The sequence below is a fragment of the Cinclus cinclus genome, chromosome 18 (genome assembly GCF_963662255.1).
Source record: "Cinclus cinclus chromosome 18, bCinCin1.1, whole genome shotgun sequence".
NCBI lineage: Eukaryota > Metazoa > Chordata > Aves > Passeriformes > Cinclidae > Cinclus > Cinclus cinclus.
The window spans coordinates 1025911-1042817 of NC_085063.1; the positions used below are offsets into that span (position 1 = coordinate 1025911).

General features: G+C 51.1%; 1 pseudogene; it reads right to left on the reverse strand.

Moving 5' to 3' along the window:
* Positions 1–246: 246 nt before the first annotated feature.
* On the reverse strand, positions 247–7491 carry LOC134051526 (sacsin-like; annotated as a pseudogene).
* Positions 7492–16907: the final 9416 nt, after the last annotated feature.

Genomic DNA, 16907 nt, shown 5'->3' on the forward strand with positions numbered 1-16907 from the left:
AATTATTTTGCACTTTATTTACTGCTCATTCAAGACATGCCAATGGCACAGGCTACCCTGTGATGTGCAGTGGTCTGGGCCCTCATCTGCCACCAAAACTCCCCTGCCAGGCCTTGACAGTCTGGAATTGCCTGTGGCAGGTCTATGGCAAGTCCATGCTGAGTCCACACCAGGGCCATGGTGGGTCACTGGTGGGCGCCTGGTGGTCCCTTGGCCCAGGTGCCATGCCCCTGGGTAGGGACTTCCTCACTTTGTGCCCACATGGTCCTTCCATGTCACCAGCACTTTTTGTGCCTGCTTCAGGACCTCCTCTGCATCCACGTTGGGGAAGGCCTCTCTGGGGTTCATGGGGAAAGGATGGTAGCTTGGCTACTGTGTGGCCTTGCCATCCATGCCACAGTCACACAACCACTGCACATCCAGGACAAGGCCCCTCAGCTCCGGCTCCTCCACCTCCAGCCTTTGGGCCATACCCATCAGCCCCCTGTGGCCGGCAAAGGCTTGGCCAGGGCAAAGTACAGCCACCATCAGTGCCTTCTCCAGGGCCTGGTGCACTTTGAAGAGCACCCAGCTGGGGCAGCAGTGCCAGATGTCCTTGTGGGCTGCCTGCAGGTCACTCGTGGCCTGATGCAGACAACGCAGGGCCTTGGGGACAGACGGAGTCCAGGCCATGAGCTCCTCACTGCTCAGCCAGGAGCCGTGACATCCCTGTCCATGGTGCCAGGTGGTGCTCTCAGGTTTGTATTGGACCCAGAGCTGTGGCCACACCTTTGGCCGCCTGACACCATGCAGAAGCCTCAAGGTTGTCAGGCTGGTATCCTTCCAAGTCCTCTCTTCTGCCACAGCCTCCTCCTGTAGCCTTTTCTCTGGCTCTAGTGCAGCACCTACCCGTGCCAACGTTGTTCTCCTCCAGAACCAAGGCCATGTCCTGTGGCTCCTGGCAGACCAGCATTTCACGCAGCACGGACAAAGCGGGTGCCACCAGCTGCCCACCCAGGATGTTATTGATCTCCTGTGCCAGCATCTCCATGAACCTCAGCTGGTGGAGCTTCAGCACCATCTCTGCATGCTGGATGTAGAGGAGCCACTGGGCAGCACCAGACAGGCACACGTGGATAACCTGTGACTGGGTTCTGCCCTCCAGCTCTGCCCAGCACGGTGTGGATGTCCTTGCAGCCCTGCACTTTCAGCAGCTCCACTGCAAAGCCACCAACCCCCTCCATTGCCATCATAGCCTTGTGGCTCTACCACTGCTGCAGGAGGGACTCCAGTCCCAGCCTAAAACCACGGGGATACCCACAGGGTCAGCAGATGCCCCTGCACAGTGCACTGAGAGCTGTAGTGACATGGCTGTGGACCACCCTCCTCCAGCTGCTTCTCTGTCACCTCTGAGAGCACCCATGGCCACAGGTGTGGTGGCAGGTTTTACAGCACAGTCTGTGGGACAGCTCCAGGCAGCCAGCAGCGCTCAGCAGGTACAGCTCAGCTACAGCGCAGCAGTCGGGGGGCTCCAGTTCCTCCTGCAGCTGCTGGAAGAAATGCCGTGTGGCCAGCAGGGACGTCTTCTTCTGGCTACTGCTAAGGGTCCCACTGCCATGGCTCTCCTGGTAGATTTGGGCCATGACATGACTGTAGTGGGTCAGTGTGGGAACCACGAGGACACCAAGGTGTTGCAGGAGATCTCCAAAGGCAGCCACATGTTGGTGAGGCATGAGGAGGTTGGGGTAAAAGTCAGCCTCGTCCAGGAGTGATGCCATCACCTGGCATGGCCTGGCCATGTCCCATGACTTGGCCAGCACCACGGGCAGCTCAGCAAGGTGTTCTGTGTCCACCTTCTTCAGATGGGTCTGCAGGAAGCTGTACATGCTATGCAGCACCCTGGCACATGTGCTTACCTGCAGTTGTGTCAAGCAGGCTGTCCTGCACACATGATCCAGCTTGGCCTCCATCAGGGCAGTGGGTATCTCTACAAGGACTCCCATGGCCTTCAGGGACCCCTTCTCAAGTTTAAGGGATTTTGTCATGATGGTGGCTGATGTCCACACAAGGTCAGCCACATTTTTGCTGAAATGTTTCGTAGGAAATGTTGCCTTTCAGAGCCATGGCCTTAGTGCAGTCTGCAAAAGGAAAGTGCAGGTTCATCAAGTTTGTGGGAATATCCAGTGGAGGCAGGAATTGGATTGAGGCAGTTTTCCTCAGGAAATCCTCTGGTTTAGGATTTCCCAACAAGATTGTAAGTTACTTGAGCATCTCCTGCTCTCGGTCTAGCAGATCTACAGCATGGCAGGTAGCCCAAGTGTCTTCATGCTCTATCTCCTCAGCCAGTGCCACAAAATACTCTACAGAAAGGCTGTTGCAGACACCTGTCTCAAGGAAGAAATCCACTGCTTCCCAATTAGGACATAGCTCCTTAGAGACAGATTTAGGCACAAAGCAGTTTTGAAGCCACAGGGTGCAGAAGGAGGGCATGTCATGGTAGAGGGAGGTGGCCAGGTGCAGTGTTCTGTGGGCATCTGGTATAAAGACCACCTCCGAAAAGCTGCCACAATGGCCTCCACATTCCGAGTGCCACAGATGGGTTGCGGCACAAAGAACAAGAATACAGCTTCCATGAAGTTTTGCCATGTGAGCTGGCACAGCCAGGGGAGCACCACAGTCATGAAGAGCTCTTGGTCACCTGTGAACTTCCACTTCATACCCTCAGCCAGCCATTCATGGATCGGGCTTGGTGTGAGAAGCAGCATACCTTTGTCCAGGTCATACAGCACTTGGGTACACAAGGGCACCCCCAGGAACTCTGTGGAGCAACAGCACCTTGCAGTAGGGAGCCACATCTACATAGCCCCCCCAAACTTCCAGAAGAGACACAGGGGCCAGAGCTGCTACATGTGAATCTGGCTTTCCCTTCAGGACAAAGTTCAGCAGAGCTGTCTTGTCCTGATGCCCTAAATCCCCCCAGCAGAGATCAGCTCTTGTGTCTGCCAGATGGGCCACTACAGCCCTGGGATGTGCGAGTGCAGTGCCCTTGGCTTCAGGAAACATCAGGCAAAACCACAGGGCAGCAGGGACTGCTGGAGCACAGGGATGCCTGGTTTGTGCAGAACCTTTTCCACTTTGGAGTGACACTTGAAAAAAACCCTGGAGAGGGAGGATAGTCACAGTAGGTGCTTGAAGTCTGTCTTATTCCCCTGAATAGACAGCACTGCCATATCCTGGAGATGATCCATAAATGACTCCATGTTCACATCTGAGGTCCTGGTGGGGACCACACTGACAAAGAAGATTCACAGCCCCTTGAGCCACATTTCTTCCTCTGTGGTCCACTCCAACTGACCCAATGCTTTCTGGATGAATGGTGTGGCCTCTGGGAGGCCAAGTTCCTTCACAAAGCAAGGTGGGATCCATGCAGGAATACACTTTTGGGCAAAATGGTGGCTGTGCTTGGGGAAGATGTGGCCAAAGGAGTTCTCAAAGATGGTGTGGTGGACGCTGAAAGCATTTGAAAAACTATCTTCTGTGGCCAGCAAGAGCAGGCCTTCCAGTTCTGCCTTGGCCCCAGATCCTTGGGAATACCTTAAGAGTGCCTGCTCCATCCTGCTAAGTATTGCAGCAAGTAGAAGCAGCTCTCTGGGGTCCTCAGAGGAGTCTTAGATAGCTTGCAGGGCACAGGTAGAGCCAGGGCCTGGAGGAAGCATGGGAGAGAGGCTGGCCCTAAGACAACAGCATTCACCTGGGCTTCAATGAACTCCTCATGGATCTGCTGCAAGTGGGTGAATGCTGGAATCAGTTTCATGTTCAGTTGCTGTAGCACTTTCTGGACTTCTGGGTCAGGCATCATCCCGAGGAAGTATGGCTCTGTTAGCATGTCCCCTCCACTTGGAGATGCCCAGGTTAATGTCACCATGCTGCCAGGTGACTTCTCGTGGTCACACAGGCACCAGGGGCAGGCATGCATGACTGAGACGGTTGTAGACCTCTCTCACCATGTCCTGAAAGACAGGTAGCACTCTTTTCATAACAGGGAATAACTGGAGGAAATGGGAGACCAGATGCTGCTGGTAGAGTTTCAGGGGCCTGTAATGAAGCTTTTCTGGCCCTGGGGCTTTTCTCTGCCTGGTAAGAAAGTAACAGTATAGTGGAACCACCAAGCACCAGAGCAAGAAGTATTTCCAGGTTGCCTCTGTGCAGCCTTTGTTCCATCTGACACTGCATCTGGCCACATCCACAGAGCAGTTGGCATTGATGTGCACAGGCAGCTCAGTGATCAAGGGCAGTGGGAGGGTGCAGAAGGCTCTGCCAGTGACTCAGTTCAGAGGCTCCAGGCAGGCAGCCACAGCCCCATAGGGCACCCATTTGAACACCAGAGACTCCTCAGCCCTCTCCTGCACCCCAGTATGGGAGATCACCCTCCACACACCTGTGGTCTTGGCCCTGCTATTTTTGACTTTCATGATGTAGGAGAGAGGGGTGGGGCTGTTCCCATCCATGGCTTGGCTTAATCTTGCTTGAAAATCCTGCTTTGCATCACCACCTGTGAGCTCTGTGGTCACTCGCAGCTTCTCCACCAACTCTTTCCCACCTGGGTGGATCTCAGAGAAGACCACAGTGTGGACATGCCAGAGGAAGAGCACCAAGTCCTCACCTTCCTTAGCCAGTGCTTCTTCCATGCTCTTGAGGTCTTGGTCTCTCATGACCATGTCAGAGCCTCAGTTGCAGTGTGGAGCGGCAGCCAGGAAAGGACACCCTGTTTCAGGGTGAAGAAGGATGGTAAGAAGGTGTCATAAATGTCTAGAAAATTCTTTGTGATTTCAGTGTCAACAGCAAATGTGCTACCAGGCTTCTCAGTTGTGACTGTGGGCATGAAATAGAGAATCAAAGACACACACGGAACTGTCTTTGGTCAGAAAGGCTGGGCAGAGGGTAAAGTGGTAAATTGTTGAAGCCAAGCCTATATTTGTGACATCTTGCCAGTCTTGCTTGCCACCTACCCCCAGACTCTGAATGCTTTCAATATCCTGCTGCTGGAAGGGACAGTCACTGTAGATGCAGATGGCAGGGTGCTAAAAGATGTTCCATTTCTCACTAGAAGTGGCCTTTGCTGGGTGCTGCAGGTGGTCCCACACGAAGTGCATGAGGCCCACACCAGCATCGTCCACATTCTGGGGCACCTCCTTTACCATATCAAGGATGGGCACTGAATACTCCTTCAAGATGTTTTTCAGCTGTGTTGGCAAATCTTCATGGGCACCAAATGGCTGCACCCAGAGGCTCAGGTGATCAGTGATGAGTTCATTCTTTCCAGTACTCAGTGGTGTGTGGTGGCCATCCCACAGAGCAGGGCTGCATCTTGGGACAGCTGTTTATGGCATGGCAGGACATCTCTGTCCAACAATATGCATGGCACATCATTGAAATGAAGCTTGTCCTGCGGGCACAAAATGCCCTCTTCATCAGGCAGAAAGAGTTGCTGTGTCTGGCAGGCTGGTTGCCATCTTCCATCAAGCCACAGGACACCAGCCTCAGGGCCAGATCCACCTCTGCGGCAGGCAGCAGCTGTCCAATATGTGTCTCTGCCAGGGTGCAGAGCACTCAGGCATAATCATCCCAGGCGAACATGTGGGGCAGCCCCACACACTCCCAGAGCTCTCTGTAGGGCTTTGTACTGCTCTTGGAGCTGATGAAGGTATGGGACAGCCTCAAATGACAGTGTCTTGGGCACAGCTGTGACTGGCACAAAACAGGAGCCCACCAAGGTGAAGGGCTTCCCTTGGGCCACTGCAGAAGCCACCTCATCCCAGCTGAAGTGATGTTCCCAGAGCAGCATGGTGAGGGGCTTGCAGTAACAGTTAGTGCTGTCCTGCAGGGTCTCGAAAGGGAGAGTGCTGGAGTTACAGCTGAGTACCTGCAGCTGCTTAAGGACTGGAGCTGATGGTATCTGCTGGTCCAGCCCCAAGAAGGATACTACCTCCTTGGAGAGGCTGAAGTTTTCCCCCAGCACTTAAGGAGCCAAGATAGGGTGGATGACCACTAGCAGGGCATGGAGGTGATGGTGGAGCTGGCAGCTGGCAGCAGCACATGGTCACCAGTGGGCAGTGCAGCAGGGAGGAAGGGCAAGGTCTGGAAAGTGGCCCACAGGGTGTTGTTTGCTATCTTTTCACTGCATCCTGAAGTAACTCAAGGATGCAGGCAGCCCTCTGGCAGCCCTGGGCATGATTCTTGGTCCAGACAAGCTGCAAGGTCTTTGCCCTCTCCAGCAGGTGTGGCAGAGCCATGGTGTTCTTCACCATGTCCAGACTCTCCAGCTGGCTTAGTCTCTCCATGGAAAGGAAGGCACTCCCAGTGGGGAAGCAGCCATCCTCAGGATCATATAAAGTGGCAGCACAGCCTCTGGGATGTACCAGGCAATTGATGAACTGCAGGTGGCCACAAGGGGTGACAGGGATGCAGGGCACTGTCTGCAGTACTTTGTCCACATCCTCATGAGATATCCAGTGCAGGGAAAAGCAGTGGGTTTCAGTCAACAGCGGGAGGTTTGTCAAGTTGGGAAGAAGCACAAACTCACAGAGAAAGTGGTTCCAGTCATAGGTTCCAGCATCCAGCACCTTCCCAAGGCCCTGCACCTTCCCAGGCAAGGCCACAGCCAACTGGGGATGGGGCACAGTGGTGGCAAAGACTCACTGTGTCTCAGTACCCAGCCTAGGGTTTCTCTCCACAACCTAGTGCAGGAAGCAGGTGTACTGCAGCAAGCACCAGGAGTGGCCAGCAGAAAAGAGCCTGGGGCCACTCCTGGCTGCCACTGCCTGGTAGAAATCAGTCATGGCCTCTGTAAAGGGGTAATGGGCAGTGCTAATATCTGACCAGAAGAGATTATATTCATAATTCTTCAACTTGACTGCCTTGTGCATGGCACAGAGATGGTCCAATGCCCGAAGCCAGGCCATCAGCAGGGCAATGTGGAGTAGCACCCGGTTCCATTGCTGCACTGGGTCCCACAACCCGTTGTGATTTGAGATGATGCTCTCAACATTTGGAATTTGAGAGATTTGAGAAGGTCCCATGCAGGTGGATTGGCAGCCCTGAGATGACCAGCATGGCAAAGTGGCAAGAAAGTCTGCCCCTTCTCAGCATCCAGACATGGCACCAACTTGCCATCTTTGGGAGGGGCAAGGGGAAGGGCCATGGGAGGTGGAGGATGGAGTCCTGCCTGTGTGTTCTGGTGAAACAATTCCAGCAACTCATCACCCTGACACACCAAAACCTGGTGGTGCCACATGGTCCTGGATTCCTCCTCACAGGCTGAGGGCTGTTTGATGGCTGCCCAATTTGAGGGATCCCCAGGGCCCCCAAGTCTCGGGTGTCCTTTTGCTGCAGTGTGGCCAGAGGTGTTGTATCCTCTGCAGAGGTGGCTGTGTCTGGCAGCATCTCCAGGGACAGCTCCCTGGATGGCACTGTGTCAGGGAAAGGCTGAGGGGATGCCACAAGTGTTCCCATGAGTATCTGGACCCCATCAGGGCCACACGGTGCAGGACCACACAGCAGACATGGTGGAGGTAGAGGAAGGTAAGAGGGACCTCTGTGAGGAAGGTCTGGATGAGGTTGCAGATGCGCTCAGGATCGGAGACCCCTGCAGCAATTTCTGAGGGTTGGGGCAGAGGGAGAAGCAGAACAGGGGGTCCTGGGCTGAGGCACAGTGTTGTCTTACAGCTTCCAGCCTGGCCCAGAAGGGCTTGAAAAGGCCAGGAAGGTCCTGGACCTCAGAGATGTCCCAGCACTTGCCAGCACCAGGCAGCACCTGGTATCTGGGGTCCAGCACCCCCATGTGTGGGGGGCTCAGCACACCTGGCCGGTCTGGAGACATGGGAACCATGGGGCCACAGAGATGACATGGACACCACTGTCTTCCCAGATCATCCCAACCTGTCAGTGCCCCAAATGCCCACCCAATGGCCTCAAGTTTATCCCCACAGTTCCTCCCATGATTCAAAGCTTAAACCTAATTCACCAGTCCTCCCTCAGTTTGTCCCTCTAGCCCTGCCCTCCATTGCCAGCCAGCCTCCCCCCAGCCTCCTGATGCTTCGGGTTTCCTCACTTCAGACATAGCCCTCCATTTTGTGGATCCCCAGTGCACCCCAGTTCTCCCCAGCACCTGTAGTTCAGTGCCTCCAGTAAAACCCACATCCTCAGTTCAGTCCCAGCTGAGGCTTCCAGTGCCACTCACAGGTGAGGTGGTAGACAGAAGTGAAGCCCAAGCCAAGCACCCCACAGTGTGGGGGTCCTCCTGCTTGTGTAACATTCCTGGGTGCTGAATCCCTGTCCAGTCCTGGGGCAACATCTTGGCGTCGTGGTAGGCCAGGAGAGCTGGGCCTGGCGGTGAGGGTTAGGAGGGAATTGGGACATGGAGGGGGAACTGTCATTCACAGTGTTCCCACAAACTCCAGTCCCACACAACCTCCCTCAGTACCCCTGAGTCCTCCCAGCACCTTCAGTGATCCCAGCACATCCCAGAACCCCTCACCAGTTCCAGTTCCCCCAGTATCTCCCAGCACCTGCCAGTGCCACTCCAGGCTCCATTCAGTTTCTTGCAGCGCCAGCAGTGCCTCTCACCCTGGGTGCCCTCCAGTCCCCCTCCAGTGATGTCAAACTCCCTCTTGTGAGACACAAACACTTTTTGTTAGCACTGGCACTCTGTGTTCTGCACCAGCTCCTGGAATTAAGGATCCATGCCTGGTCACCTGGGCCCCTCAAGCCCTGAGAAGACAATCAATCCTCTCTCCCAGCTGGGCACCAAGGTCCTGGGACTGGTGCCGGACAGGGATTAGTTCCACTGCCTGCGGTAAGTCTGCCCTGCTGGGCAGGAGATCCCAGATGGGTGGGTTCCCTGGGGGTCTGACCATGAGGACCTGCCCCAATCTGGGTACTTCTGCAGGATGCTGTCAAGGAAGTCATGGAAGATGGGTACCTGCTGGCAGAAGGTCTCCCTGTGAAGCAGAGAGAGGAAGAGAAGGTGTGGGGGAGGCTCTGTAACCAGGATCCCCATGTCTCCCTTCGATCCTACAGGATGTGCCTCTCCTTGGAAAGGGTGAAGGACCCTGTCCCCTTCCACGACCCACTGAAACAATCACCTCCAAGGACAACAACCATACTTCTCCAAACCCCCAGCTCTTCCTGGGATGCTCCAGTGCCCCAGTTTTGGCTGGGAGAGAGTTAATTTTTTTCCCAGAAGTGAGTCCAGGCCTGTGTTCAGGATTTAGAGTGAGAACAGTGTTGGTAACACACTGATGTTTGAGTTGGAGCCCAGTCAAGGACTTTTCAGTGTGCCATGCTCTGCCAGCAAGGGAGGAGCATGGCCAGGAGACCCGACCCCAACTAGCCAGAGGGATATTCTGGACCACAGAACCTCTTGTCCAGTACAGAAACTGGGAGACCTTGGCCAGGAGCCACCGATTGCTGCTGGGGGATGGGTGGAGTATTGGTCAGTGAGTGATGAGTGTGGCATTGCTGGTTTCTCTCACGTTTTCTTCCGTTCTCTCTCCTTCATTACTATTAGTAGCAGCAGGAATATCAATATATTTAGTTTTGTTTCAATTATTATACTGTTCTTGTGTCAGTTCAGAGGTTTTACCTTTTCTTTTCTATTCTTCCCCACTGGGAACAGCGAGTGGTTTTGTGGGATGAACTGCGGGCAGGGTTTAAACTGCCCTCAGAGTTTGGGTAACCACAGAATGTTGAGAAAAGGAAAGGCAAAAGGAAAGACGAAAGGCAAGACCACGCTGGAATGTTTGTCTCATGGCTTGGCTCTCGCAGGAGAAAAGCCTAAAGGTGTAATTATTGACAGCTCCCACTGGATGGCTCCCGAAGCCCAGCGGGGGCGCAATGCTGAGCACAGCCGGCAGCGTCGATCCAGCTCCAGCCGTTCTCTCGTACCACAGCCTGGTGTTACCAACCACAACAGAATGAGAACCTTAGTCCAGAGCCAGGGAGGATGAATATTCCCACGGACCACACACACCAGAAAGGGTTTTATAAATGTACTTGTGAGCGCACAGGCAGGAACTCTGAGAGCAAACTGTGACCCACAGCTATTAAATAAATACGAGAGATGCTTATAACTTTGTTTTAACACGCTCTGCTCAGATCTATTGCTGTCTCAACACCTTGTGCCCCAGTTGAGCACCAAAATTGACTGTCGTGGTTTAACCCCAGACAGGAGCTCAGTCCCACACAGTCTCTGGTAAAATCTCTGAGGGGAGATAAGAATAGTTAAATAACTGAAACAAGACTAAATATATTGACATTACTGCTGATACTACTACTAAGAACAGCAAAAGGAAGGAGAGAGAATGTAATAAAGCGCAGAGAAACCAGCAATGCCCAATAGTCTCATCATTCACTGACCAGTGCCCCACCCATCCCCCAGCAGGGATTGGTGGCTCCTGGCCAAGGTATCCCAGTTTCTGTACTGGGCAAGAGGTTCTGTGGTCCAGAATATCCCTCTGGCCAGTTGGGGTCGGGTCTCCTGGCCATGCTCCTCCCTTGCTGGCAGAGCGTGGCACACTGAAAAGTCTTTGACTTGGAGTGAACTTGACGGGGCTCCAACTCAGTGTGTTACGAACATTGTTCTCACTCTGAATCCCAAACAGAGCTGGAGCACCTTCTGGGGAGAAAATTCTCTCTCTCCCAGTCAAAACCAAGACATCCAGCAGCCCCGGAAAACCCCTCCCTGTGAGCCCTGACTGCTGCAGTCCCCACCTCCCTCAGTTACTCCAGTTCTCTCCACCACCCCTTGAGCCCTCTGCCCCACCAATAGCCCCCTGTGACCCCCAGAACGCAAAACCCTAAACCCAGAACCCACAGACCCCAGTGACACCCCCAGACCCGCTCACGCCTTTGGCTGCTTGAGGGCTGTGATGGGCACTGTGGGGAGCGCCCTGACTTCTGTCCCGAGCTCCTGCTGCTGTTGGCTCGGGGCCGCCGGTGCTCGGTGCCCCGGTTTGCCCTCATCCTGCCTCCTGGACCAAGAGTTTCAACTCCCCGTTGCGCACGCAAAGATCGGGAAATGTGCTTTTTAAAATATTTTTTTTCAAAAATAGAGGCAGGGAGGAGCAAGGAGACATGAAAGGTGGCAGGGGAAACCGGGTTGGGAGCTTGGCTAAGGGGCAGGGATATGGGAATGTGGATGTGTGGATGGGGTGTTGGAATACATGGGGATACACCTATATGGGTGGGGTATGGGAATACCTGGGGATATGGCTATAGGGATATAGTATGGAAATGTGTAGGGATACACCTACAGGGACATGGTATGGGAATAAATACATGGGGATGTGGCTACAGGGATGTGGTATGTGAATATGTGGGGATGCTGCTATGGGCCCAGGGCCATCAGGCCTGGTCTCCTGACTAAGACTGGCCTTCATAAACGCCTCAACTGTCCTGGGGTGGTAAATGGATCATGGGACAATATGGAGTTCACTGCATTGATCACATAAAACAAATTTCAGCCCCATGGATTGTTACAGACCATGTGGAGACCACACTACATCACAAGGGCACCACATTGAGGCTACTTGGACTGCAGACTGCAGGCAAAAAGACCACAAAGACATGAGACCACTTGGAATGTGTAAAGAAGGAACCTGTAGGACATGGTGACCTGGGGCAAACACAGGACATATGTCAGGGGATACAGTGGGACACCTCTGCAGGGAAGCCTACTCACCTCTTCCTTCTTTGCCCTTGTTCCTGAGTGCAAGGGCGTGCAGCTCAGTGCTCCATGGCTTTGACTCCTCTCCAGGCAGATTCACACTTCTCCAGGACCCTCATATTCCTGTGACCCTCAGAACTGTGGTAGGACTGCAGATAGCCATAGGCCTATGCTCCATGTTTCCCTCTGCAGGGATGGGGATGGGTCCTGCAGCAGCGCCAGGAGCTCTGGGGGACAGTGGGACACAGCTGCTGCTGTGCCAGAGGATGGCATTGTGCTCACAGGGAATGCTGGGGAAGAAAAGGGGGGTGTTTGGGTGATGGCATTGTCTTCTCAAGCCACTGTTACTGTGATGGAGTCAGATTGTCCTGGGGATGGCTGCACCTGCCAGTGGGAAGTGGGGAATGAATCCCTTGGTTTGCTTTGCTTGCATGCACAGCTTTTGTTTCCCTTATGAAACCACTTTATCTCAAACCACAAGGGGTTTTTCATCACTTTGACCATTTGATTCTCTCTGCCGTCCCACTGGGGATCGTGTGTGGGGCTCAGTTGTTGTCTGGGATTATGCCATAACAGAAGGTGCATAAAATGAGTCCTTCTCTTGATAGTTGAAATAAAACTGACCCTTCTCGTCCCTATTTTTTCTCATGTGCTCGGCTGAGGGGTGGACAGAGCAAGCTGAGGCACTTCCTGGGTTGTTTGGAATAGTTTTGCACGTCTGGAGCAAAGCCTTCCTTGGAGTTCTCTCTGGATGCAGCACAGCCAGGACAAACACTGGTGTTTGGAGATGAGGGACACGGAGGGAGGGATCTAATTAGACATTTATTCTCCAGCATCTTGGCTGTCAGAGTTAAGGAAAAATTTGAAAAATTGAAACTGAAAATTAAAGGTAAAAATGGGCAGATCAAAAGAAAAGGAAGGAGAACCGAAAACAAGTCTATACAAGACATTATAATTTTTACTATTTTTTTCTCTTTTGGAAAATACAGATTCACTGAAAAACCAATAATACCTGCTTGTAAGAAAGAATAAGTTCTTATTATTCTGAACTAATCTGAAACAACTCAGGTGGAAAAAATGTTTTCCTGTTGATATTTTCAAGAGGAATATTTTACTATTTTATAATTCAAGATGACGCTTTCATCACAGTATTTGAATTAATGCATAGTTTAAAGTGTGAAAAATTAACCAAAAAAGGAAGATAATATAATTTACATAAAATACTTTTAAAATTTAACCTTAGGAATTTCTTTGCATTTGTCTTCTTGAACAGCACTATTTTCCAAGTTTTTGGCTTTTTTAACCAAAATTCTAAAATTTGTGTGACAGGTACAAAACCATTTGTGGCTTAGCTTAATGGTTAAAATGTAAAAATGTCTGCAGCACAAATTATAGTCAACATTGCACTGTGTTGAATTTTGGGTGTACTTCAGTGAACTGTGGGTTGATGCTGCTTGTCTTGGGAGCCCGAGTTTGCTGCTTCTCTTCAGCAGAGGCAGGTCTAAGACAATGTGAAGCCTGCCCTGACATTTCTAAAGCCATCTTTCCTGGAAAGTCTGCTTCAGACTGGTTCTTGCTGCTCTCTGGAAGACAAGGCTGCACGCTCAGGGGGTGGTGTGTGAACAGGCAGGTAGGCAGGTACAGAGAGTTTGTTTCATGCTCAGCTTGTCTGAAGATGCTTCTGCATGTGTTTAGAGTTTGTGATTAATACCTCCATCTTCACCAGGGAGAATCCAAGTGACAGCCAAGGCCTGCAGGGCTATGGGGAGACATAGACTAGGGTGGGACCACCAACATGATGGTCCCACCAATGAAGAAGATCATTGCTGGAGTCTGCTTTGCTGACTGGCAGCACTGCAACAGCAGCTGGATTTCAGCAGCAGGGGTGGTTTCTTGTGATATTTGCATGGCTGGAAACAGCTTGTATTTTTTTATCCGTTCCTGTTTTTTTCTAGTATGGACATACTTCTGCTCTAGCCAGTGATCTGAGGCTGCAGAATTAAACTGGGGAAGGTAGATGACTGAAAGGGAAATATGTGAGAATGGTTTCGTTCAGGTCCAAAAAAAGAGAGAAGATCTTACTGTTGCACATATTTACACTGTAGCCAGGAGTTTGCCTGGATGATCCTGATGGGTCCCTTCCAAGTCAGCATATCCTGTGATTCCAAGGTGAGATCCTCCAGTGGTAGAAAGGGCTAAACCGGCTGTGTTATAAGTGTTTGTCACACACTGACTCAGAGCCAATTGTACATCAACAAGTGGAATTTATTAAGCAAGCGGTAACAAGCAAAAGCAGCGCTGGGCGGCCGGGAGTTAGCGCTCCACCAACGGCGCGCACTTTCCTCTCTCAGTCCTTTGGGTTTTATACCCCTTGTTTCTGCTGTACGTGTCCCTTTTGCAATCGTGTCTGCGCTGGCACTGCCTGTTGATAGGGGTCGTACTTTGCTCTCCGGTGGTCGTTGGAATGAAGAAGACTCCTCTTCCCGGCAGACGTATCTTGACCTATGAACCTCTGCCTTATCAGTAGATCCTTTTTACACATTGAACAATGGATACTTAAGTATGGTTAATTAACTCAGCTCAAACTAATCAAGACATTCTTGTGGACTACGGGTGCATGACTTGTGCCCTCTCAGATCCGGTTCTATTCTTTGCTATTTTATTGAACTCTTGGTAGTCCTTTTATTTTAATGATCAATTTTTATGTTGCTTTTATTACAGGCTGGGATCAGGAATGCTGGGGATATTGATTCCTTGCCTGGGGACATTTTGCTTGCTGATGAGCTAAGACTTGCAGCAGCCTTGTCTTGAAAGCAATGCAGCTGCTGAGGAGCTGCTTTTGGGAAGTAGAGGGAGGTGTAGCTGTAGCTGGGGGTGAAACCCGGCTCTTAACAGTGGAGATGGAGGGAGAAAGCTCTTCCCATGTGTGAAAAATCAAGTTCACAATTCAGAATTTTAGAAGTTTAACAAGGGATAAAACTAGGGACAAGCATATCCAATACTGGGGTGTTTTTGGCAACTAGCCAAAGAACACATCTTTAATGTAAAACATAATTCTCTATATACTGTCACATTGCTGGGGTACAAGCATATTCATGAGTTTATACAATTATTCAAATATTCTTTTAAGATTTTGATGTTCTAGTAACTCTCTTGTTTGGTTTTAACTTCTGACTTGTCTGCAGGACATGCTATAGGTTAGGTCAATATGTTTTATTTCTTCCTGTGTTCCTATCTTGTTGTTTCACTCTCCTTGATAGTGAGGAGTGGATAAATCCTTCCCAAATGCTTATGCTCTGGTTTCTGTCACTGTTTTGTTATCACTTGGAGAGGCCAGTCTGCTGATGTATTGTTGGGGGTTGGTTCTTTCCCTTTTCCCTCTGTGGAATTTTCCCCATTGTCATGCTAAGATACCTGTTGACTGGGTCCTGGTGACAAGGGGGAGGGGAGGGGAGGGAAGAGGGGAACCCCGCGAGATTCAAACAGCCAGAAGAGGAAGCGGAAGGCCGGGCCTCGGCCCATTTCCCCCGCGGAGTTCGGATGAGAAGGACGATCGCCGCCTCCTGCCTCTCTGTCCCATCCCAGCATCAGGAAACCACTATCGTACCCTGCCCGGCTGTCTTCTCGCCATGAACTACCACCATCCAGCACTCTGCTGAGCACCAGGACCGACACCATGAGCAGAGGGCTCTCTCTCCATCTCTCTCTCCCCCTGGGACAGCGCTGCCATCACCCCCAGCCCTCCTGCAGCTCTGCGGGACCTGCCCGCCCCCAGCACCGGGAACTGCAGCTCAGGGAAAAGGTGCCTGCAGCCAAAAAACACTGGGACTGAGTTACTGTTCTGTTTGTGGGTAATTTCATAGCTGTTGTTGTTCTTGTTTGTCTTGTTAGATATACTAGTAAAGAACTGTTATTCCTCTCCCCATATCTTTGCCTGAGAGCTCCCTTAATTCCAAAATTATAATAATCAGAAGAATCACATTTTTTTCAGTCCAAAGGGAAGCTCCTGCTTTCCTTAGCAAACACCTGTCTTTCAAACCAGGACATGCATGAAAAATAATTGCTTTACACCATTCTCTAAGTTAGTTACACAAAGATATTTTAGCCTCTATTTTAATATTTTGCTAAAGCCTACGATGTATTTATCACACTACTGTTCATATAAACTATACAGTGTATACATAAATTGACAGATTATACTATACAAAAGCAGTTAAAAGTAAGTATAAATTGTACCATATCAAAATACTTGTGATGCAAAAAGCTAATCCATGAATGCAAAAGCCAATATTATATTGTCATCTATAACACATGGTCCCATGCCCTGGATGTGCACCCAGGGGTTGGTCTCAGGCTGAGGGATGTGAGAGCGGAGCAAGGATTCTGCTGTGACCATGAATCGGCCCACAGTGATACCACGAACATCATCCTGGACAGTGTGAGCCAGGCCAGAGCCACAGAATGGCCAGGGTTTGTTCTCCACTGGGCACTGGTGAGCCCAGAGTAGTTTGGTGTGGCCAGTGGGGGCTGTGGAGACAAATGGGATTTAAAGGACATTCCCCAAGGAGAGGCTGATGCCTTTTTGGGACTACCTGAAAACAGAAACCAGACAAAACTAAGGGAATGATAAGCAATGATGTTTATTGAAGGGCATTTAGGTACATTTTGGGCAGACAAAATTTGGGACTACACCCAAAAATGGATGATGGGTCATGGGTTTTCACACTTTTATAACTTTTATAAGTTTGGTCTGCTTGCATATTGGGTGTTAATCTTCCAATTACAGGTTCAGGTAATGAAGTAATTTACCCCAAGTTTGCTCCCCCCCACCTCACTTTTGTTTCCATCTTTGGGGGCCTGAGGCAGTGAGGTGTCCTTGATTCTCAGGCCTGGAGGGGATTTGTTGTGTCTGACCAAAACGGGGAAGCAGTAAATAGCACTGTATATGGAGTTTAGAGTTATACATTAAATAATTGCAGGGTTACAAATATATGAAAAATATAAAAAGCTAAATTAGTAAGGCATCAGTGCCAAGAATCAGTTGAGGCTGGGGGAGGCAAAGCGTGGTTAGACAGGAGAGAGGTCCAGATGAGGTGCCCAGAACAGGAGAGGCCATAGGGCACTCCGCTGCCAAAACTTCTTGCCCATGGGATCTCCGAGGGAGACCAAAGAGGCTGAAGGGGGAAGAAAGAAAAGGGTAGAA